The sequence below is a fragment of the Euphorbia lathyris genome, chromosome 5 (genome assembly GCF_963576675.1).
Source record: "Euphorbia lathyris chromosome 5, ddEupLath1.1, whole genome shotgun sequence".
Classification (NCBI taxonomy): domain Eukaryota; kingdom Viridiplantae; phylum Streptophyta; class Magnoliopsida; order Malpighiales; family Euphorbiaceae; genus Euphorbia; species Euphorbia lathyris.
The window spans coordinates 11,587,162-11,595,308 of NC_088914.1; the positions used below are offsets into that span (position 1 = coordinate 11,587,162).

At 35.9% G+C, this 8,147-nt stretch overlaps 1 long non-coding RNA gene across 4 annotated transcripts; it reads right to left on the reverse strand.

The window, feature by feature from the left end:
- Positions 1–5,008: 5,008 nt before the first annotated feature.
- LOC136228652 (uncharacterized) lies at positions 5,009–7,916 on the reverse strand. 4 transcript variants are annotated; one of them, XR_010688795.1, is made up of 5 exons: positions 7,795–7,916; positions 7,600–7,704; positions 5,788–6,988; positions 5,591–5,679; positions 5,009–5,385 (listed from the first exon to the last, which is right to left on the reverse strand). It is a non-coding gene; the product is annotated as an uncharacterized lncRNA (long non-coding RNA). The 4 variants fall into 4 exon arrangements; XR_010688793.1 differs by lacking the exon at positions 5,788–6,988; XR_010688794.1 differs by having other exon boundaries at positions 5,009–5,679.
- Between the last annotated feature and the right edge of the window lie 231 nt (positions 7,917–8,147).

Consider the following 8,147-nt stretch of genomic DNA (forward strand, 5'->3'; position numbering starts at 1 on the left):
CTTCAAGGACTGCTGGAAACCTTTGATAATGTATTTCAAGTTTCATGGTTCTTTTAAGGTATCTCATGACCCTTTCTATAGCATTCCAATGCTCCACACTAGGTCTACTAGTAAATCTGCATAGCAGTCCTACGACATACGCGATGTCGGGTTAGTACAATCAGTGGCGTAACGAAGACTGCCAATTATGCTAGCATACTCTGATTGTCTTACACTGTCTCTAGTGTTCTTAAAAAGTTTTATACTAGGGTCATAAGGTGTACATGCAGGTTTACAATCAAAGTAGTTATATTTCTTTAGAATCTTCTCAACGTAGTGAGATTGATCTAGAGAAATTCCAGTTTCAGACCTAGTTATCTTTATGCCAAGAATGACGTACGCTTCTCTTAGATCTTTCATGTCAAAGTTCTCACACAACATTGACTTAACAGCATTTACAACATGAATATTAGATCCAAAAATAAGCAAGTCATCAACATATAGGCATATAATGGTGCAAAGACCATTTTCATATTTATAGTAGATACACTTATCACTTTCATTCACCTTATAGCCATTTGAAATAATCAAGTTGTCAAATTTTGCATGCCATTGCTTAGGTGCTTGTTTTAGCCCATATAAAGACTTATCTAACTTACATACCTTATGGGCTTGACCAAAGACTACAAAGCCCTCAGGTTGATCCATATAAACCTCTTCTTCTAGTTCACCATTCAAAAACGCAGTTTTAACATCCATTTGGTGCACTACTAGATTGTGCACAGAAGCAATAGCAATCAAAACACGTATGGACGTAATCCTAGTGACAGGTGAATAAGTATCAAAGAAATCAACATTTTCTCTTTGTCTAAAGCCTTTAGCTACAAGGCGAGCCTTAAACTTATCTACTGAACCATCAGGTTTCAGTTTCTTCTTAAGGATCCATTTACAACCTATTGGTTTACAACCTGGTGGTAAGTCTACTAAGTGCCAAGTTTGGTTTGACTCAAGTGAGTCCATTTCATCATTAATGGCTTCTTGCCATAAGTCAGCATCTAATGATGTTAAGGCTTCTTATATGGTAAGTGGATCCTCTTCTACTGTGAAAGCATAAAAGTCAGAACCAAAGTCTTTAGATACTCTAGGTCTCTTACTTCTCCTAGGTTCAGATTCCTCAATCTCTTTTTGCACTATAGGTCTAGTAGCAGGTATGCTACTAGATGATGCACCCCCACTATTTCTCAACTTAAAAGGAAATCTATCTTCATAAAAGTCAGCATCGTTCGACTCCAATTTGACTTTCGCATTCAAATCATAGAACCTATATGCTTTGCTATTCACAGCATATCCAATAAACACACATTCATAAGCCCTACTAGCAAGTTTGACTCTCTTGGGGTCAGGAATCCTAACATAAGCCAAGCAACCCTAAGTTCTAAAATATGATAGACTAGGTGTTTTATTTTTCAAGATCTCATAAGGAGAGATTTTGCTTCTGGATTTAGGGACCCTATTTAGCACATAGCAAACAGTCAAAAGGATTTCTCCCCACCAATGTGAGGCGGCACCTGAACTAAGCATAATAGCTACTACAGATTCGGTAAGTGTCCTATTTTTCCTTTCAGCCTTTCCGTTCATTTCTGGTGAATAAGGTGCTGTGGTTTCATGTATAATACCATGTGTTTTATAGAAATCAATAAACAGGCTAGAACCATATTCTGTGCCTCTATCGCTACGAAGTCTCTTGACTTTCCTATTGTATTGATTTTCTATTTCAACTATGAACAACTTAAACATGTCAAACGCTTCACTTTTATTTTTCATAAGATAAACAAAAGTAAAGTCAGAACAATCATCAATAAAGGTTATAAAGTACCGTTTGTCATTTCTAGTCAACTTTCCATCTAATTCACATATATCTGAATGAATTAAATCTAGAGGTTCAGAATCCCTAACAACAGATTTATGAGGTGTTTTTGTGATTTTTGCCTGACTACAATAATCACATTTAAGAAATTCATTCAAATTCAATTTTGGAATTAACCCTAAGTTACTCATATTTTTAATGATTCGCTTATTAACATGACAAAAACGAGCATGCCAAACATTAAAAGTACACAAGGAGTAAACAGAAGCATTCACTTTATTAATCTCAACATTCAACTTAAACATGCCTTCAGTAGCATAACCTTTTCCTACAAATACATTGTTCTTAGTCAAAGTAAATAAATCTGCTCATATAGTCTGAGTAAAACCAGCCTTGTTGAGAAGATAGCCCGAAACCAAATTTTTTCTCATTTCTGGAGTATGCATCACATCCTTCAAAGTTAAGGTTTTTCCAGATGTGAAGTTCAATTCCACACTACCAATTCCAGCAACAATAGTGGTATGGGAATCACCCAATAACACTTTCTTATCTTCGGTCACAGCACTGTATGTTTTGAACATACTTCTATCATAGCAAACATGGCGAGAGGCACCAGTGTCTACTCACCACCCATCTGATCCACCTATGAGGTTGATCTCAGAAATCATAGCAACAAAGTTATGTTGCTCTTCAGTCAGGTTAACACTAGGAGTAGTGTTTGGCCTGTTCCTGCACTTACGTGCCATATGACCTGGTTTCCCACAATTAAAGCATAGGAAAACAGCATCATTTCTAGGTGGTTGTTGATGTGGCCTATTTTGGTTCCTTTGAAGGTTCCAATTCAAATTAACTCGGGTGTTGCGGTTTTGGATTGGTTTGCGGTTCTGATTCTTAAAATTCTTTTGAGTGGGTTTCAGAACCGCATTGGACCTTTTAGTGCTATTAGAAACAATAAGCACTTCCTCTTTTAAATCTTGTTTTCGAGCTTCCTCCTCAATTCGGAGGCGAGTAATCAAACTTTCCATCGAAAATTCTTTTGTTTTGTGCCTCAAAATATTTTTAAAATCTTTCCACGAATGAGGCAATTTGTCAATAATGATAGCAACTTGAAATTGATCGTTTAAAGGCATACCTTCTGAAATAATTTCATGTGCTATCTTCTGTAATTCATGAGATTGAATTTCCACTGACTTGTCATCAGTCATCTGGAATTTGAGGTAGCGGCTTACATTGTACTTTTTCGATCCGGCCTCCTCAGTGTCATATTTCCTCTGCAGAGCTTCCCAAATTTCTTTTGCTGTTTTTTCTTCAGCAGTATAGTAATCATACAGATCGTCAGTCAGTCCATTGAGTATATAATTTTTGCACAGAAAATCATTTTCTGTCCATCTCTCAACAGCACGAACAGCAGCACGAACATCTGCCTCGTCACCATCTTCAGGAACAATTGGTTTTTCCGAAGTCAGAACAGAAGCTACCTTCTTTGTTGTGAGGTAGAACAACATCTTCTGTCTCCATCTTCGGAAATGAGCTCCTTCAAACCGGAATGGTTTGTTAATCTCAGCAAACCCATTTGATTGTTCGGTAGCCATCAGCAGTAATTGAAGCGTCTTAAAATTGTTGTAGCTCGAACTCGAAAAATAGGAACAGACCGAACAAAATTAAATGGACAGAGTCGCGGACAATGTCGCTTTCTTTAAGACGTTCGCGGAACTTCCGGAATTTAGCAAACAGTATGAACTCCGGTCGCCTCCAGGATAAAACAACCCTCTTAAATACGATTTTCGTATTGCACCGTACGAAAATCGTTCTGTATACACTCTCTGTTTTTACTTGCTCAGTTTCGAAAAAATACAGAATGAATATGAAAGTAAATTGTGTTGTGAAGGCAGTCTGACATCACCTATTTATACAAGAAAAAAGAGCTGTTGAGAGCTCTGATTTCATGGAGAAGGTGAAGGAGGAAAATCAGGAAGACTGGGTTGGTGAAGACACGTTCAGAGCAAAGTAGACGTTCGGTCGGACGGACGGCGCGCGAGCGCGTGTGTGGTGGTCAACCAAAGAGATAGGTCCTCACCCTTTCACAAAAGTGGGTATCCCTTGGGGCACACCCCAAGCATGTGAGGACCTTCTTTATAAACATCTCCACCAAGTGCTTTGAAAGCAATGTGGGATGTTTTTCACTTAAAAAAACATAAAAACACTTGAAAGGGCTTTATTTCATAAATTTTACTTGGGCTAAGCCCAACATAATATATGAGAAAGAAAGAAGTCTCATTCCTCTCCTTCCATTATCTTTTTCACACCTCTCTTTTCTTCATCACTGTCCTCCTGGTTTCTCAACCAATCCCCACACAATCAAACGAATCCATCTTTTTTTATTCTCTTCTCTCTAAACTTTGTTCCTTATTTTCCTTCCTATATTAATTCGGTTTTTCTTGCAATTGGGATAAATCATTAAATCATGGGGTTTTCCGGTAAGCATCAATCGGAGAGCGGATTAGAATTCGATGGTAAAAAATGGGTTATTGCCGGTATTCCTTTACGAGCTCCGTTAAAGCCTATTTATACAAATCCGGTGGACAAAAGTCAAATTGACGAATTTTCAACCACGCCGACAGGTTCAGAAGCAAGAATTCCGGTGAGATTGTTGCCACCGCCGGCTCCAAACACTACAAGAAAAATTGGTATCACTGACGATGTCAATCCGTCGGTGATGGACCTATTTGCGTCGGTGATCGTCATCACCGACGGAATTCCGACAGATTCACTGTCGGCGTTGACCTCGTAGGTAAGCAGCTGCGAGAAATTTTTACCGACACAAAAATATCACCGACACATTCTTTAGTAGGCGTTATCTGTCGGAAATGCCGGCTACTTTTAGTAGGTGACCTGTGTCGGAGATTCCGAGAACATCACCGACCCATGTGTGTCGGTGAAGTATTTTTCAGAATATTTATTTAAATACATTACCGACAGATAATGTGATGGAAATGCATCGGAAATTGTAAATTATTTTAAATTAATTTTATATTTTCTTTTTAATTAGTTTATTTGGATTGAAGGAAACTCGTATATATATATATATATATATATATATATATATATATATATATATATATATATTCGAAAAACTAAAACTAAAACACAAATCAAAAGATATTCTAGAAAAAAGAGCTGTATCTACAAGAAACACAACTATAACACTAAACAATCTATCACCGTACAGTTAGGAAACAATAAAAATATAGGAAAATTACACATTAAGTCTAACCTGATGCTAGAAACCTGATTAGTAAAAATTATAAAAGCTCTCTCACCAGTGACAATAGAAAATACTACTAAGGTCACTACATTGCTATTCAACTCATAGAGGTCATATCCAACATAGTCTTCTGTAATAGAAAATACTACCAAGAAGCTTTAAACTATTTCTATTGTTCTAAATAAAAATTGAACTAACAATAATTTTTAATACATGGAAACCATCTGCTGCATTTTTTGGGAATTTTGGCAATACATGAAGTTCTAAGATCCTCCTGGGCACAAATGGATCAATTATGTCATTGAGATGGTTAACTGATCCATGACAAGTGAAATGCATCCAAAAGAAACCATTGTCTAAGAAGCATGAACTTTAGCAAGTGTATTAGCAAAATTAGAGCAGTCATATGAAACAGAAAATCCAAGGTCATTGTATATTATATTACAAATGCAGAAATGTTCAAAACTTTTGGTGCTTACCATAGAAGAATGTTCCTCTGTGACACACACCAACAACTGCCTCTCAATATCTTGATAACTCCATTTGTTTGCTCTCTAACATCATTATCCTATAGTTAATTATGACATGGATTAGCAAAAAAAAATGTATGCTTATAGTTAATTAGGATATGGACTAGCAAAAAATTGTCAAGTGCAATGTCAAAATAAAAAATTACATAGAAGCAGACGAAATAAACATATTATAGAAATATATTAGATCAAATGTTCCAGCACTTCCAACAACATAGCAACCCATCAATTTAGCAAATTGGCCGACGAGCTGACTGACTGCACCTGATGCCACTGAAACATACCCATCCTCAAATTATTGCAGCAAAATCTTGATGAAAATTATTGAGACCACTCAATATCTAAAAGTGGAAAAACACAAAAAATAACCAACTTAGGAAAATTAGATACAAAGATCCTACAACACTAGCAGGCTAGCATAAAAGCCAACATAATTAGACACTCCAACACACATTTATATAGGTGACGGAACTGAAATCTAAAGAGAGATAAAATACACCAGATGACCGTCAGTTAAACTAAAACCAAAGATGAAAATCCAAATATTTATGTCTTCCAATGAAATAAGAAACACAAGAGTAATATGAAAAATCAACTCAACACTTTGAGTTCATTTAGAAGTTAGAAAACAAGAATCATTCTCATAGATTTCCATCCTTTTTCAATGTAGCCATCACTAGAAATAAGAAGCAAGAAAATATTGATCTGATTACACAAATTAAACGGCACTGGCAGAAAGAAGCATATTTTGCAAGAGTTAAGAGAGAATACAGAATATATCTTCTTATAATTCAACCTCAACAATCAAAGCAAATTAGATTTCTTCAGATCTTTGCTAATAACTAAAACCAAAGATGACATACACCAAGTGAGAGTCATGAAAAATGCATTGTTTGACATTAGGACAAAACAATACAAAATGTCAACTTGGTCCAACTTTCATTTTGAATTTCAATGGGTTACATATGATGTTGCTGTGTTCTGTATGTATCACTTAAACCTATAAAGTCTACTATGAGCTAGTTGGGGAAGGGGCTCATACTGTATACAATAGCCCCCTTCAATCAAATATTATAAATAATCTTTTTCTGAGTTACAATTATAAAAAGGCAAATAATTTCAATGATCATAATTATATTAGGGAAATAAACAAATAAATAAAAGCAAATGTTATGCAACACACAACAAGCCCCAAGAATCACAGACAAGTCCTGCAGTTTGACCTCAGTTCTTTTATGCAAACAACTCCATCTCCCTTTCAACCTAGTAAAAGCATCTTTAGCTACTACTTGAATTTCAGCAATCTTCTCATTAAAAGCATGTTGAGTCCATGTCAAATGTTGTTGCCTGCAAGGCACCAAAACCCAATCCATCAAAGGATAGACTCAACTTGAGGTTGAATAGAACAAGGTCGTGAAAACTCCCCCATCCACCCTACTACTTCCGACTCTGTGTGTCTATAAATTTTAATAAGGCCCTAAACAGACTTTGTACATATCAAAGAACATAGCCAAAAAGACATAAAAAGATAAGATTGACAGCAAAGAGGTTCGTTCATATATAGCAACAATAGAATTATTCAATCAAGCCCCCTTTCAGAGGCATTATTATCACCACTGAGTTTCTTGGATGAGCCTCTGCAAATGCCAACTGGGTATTTAATGGCATTCTGTTCAACTTTTATAAGTGCAGCTTTGCCCAAATCAATTCAACATATATCAGAGAGCCATACTGGATAAAGCAGTACATCAGAAAGCTCTTCCCTAAAGCCTTGGGTCCTCTCTCACTCAAAATCAAGCTTAAACTTAACAAAACAGTATTACAAGATTATTTCAGTTTGTACCTTTAAAAATGTTGTCTCTTTGACATTTTATCAAACAAGAAGAAAGCAAAACTTAGTGAAAATAAACTATCTCATGGCTGCAACATTAAAGCAAGAAGGAGTTTCTTTTCTTTACCCCAAAGACCTGAAGCAGCAGTTGAACTCGTTTGCCCCCAAAGACTGAAGCTGTTGTTGCTGACTTCCTTCTCTTTCCGGTTAGTTGGGGAAGCAGAGCAACCTTCTTCAAAAAAAAAAAAAAAAACATAAAGGGTCTTCCTTAGACAAGAGTTTTTTTGAAGAAGAACAACAACAAAGCAATAAGAAGTCTTACCAGGAGAATAGGTTGTGGAGAGCTGAAATCAGACGGAGGAACGCGGCGCGACCGCGGTGAAGACAGCAATGAGGTCGTTTGGGGAGAGAGAGAGATAGAAAGGAGACTATTAGGTTAGAACTTATCTAGATCGACACCTTTCTAAAAGGGTTAAAACTTCTATATATATTTTAATTTCTTAATTAATTTTTATTTCTGGAAAAATTTAATTTTTTAATTTATATTTTTCTTTTTAGCTGAATACATTAATAAACGGGCAGAATTATAATTAATTTTTTTTTTTGTGGCTGAATATGATAATTGACAACATCAGAATTACTAATAATTACTAATAGTTAATTTCTTAATTAATT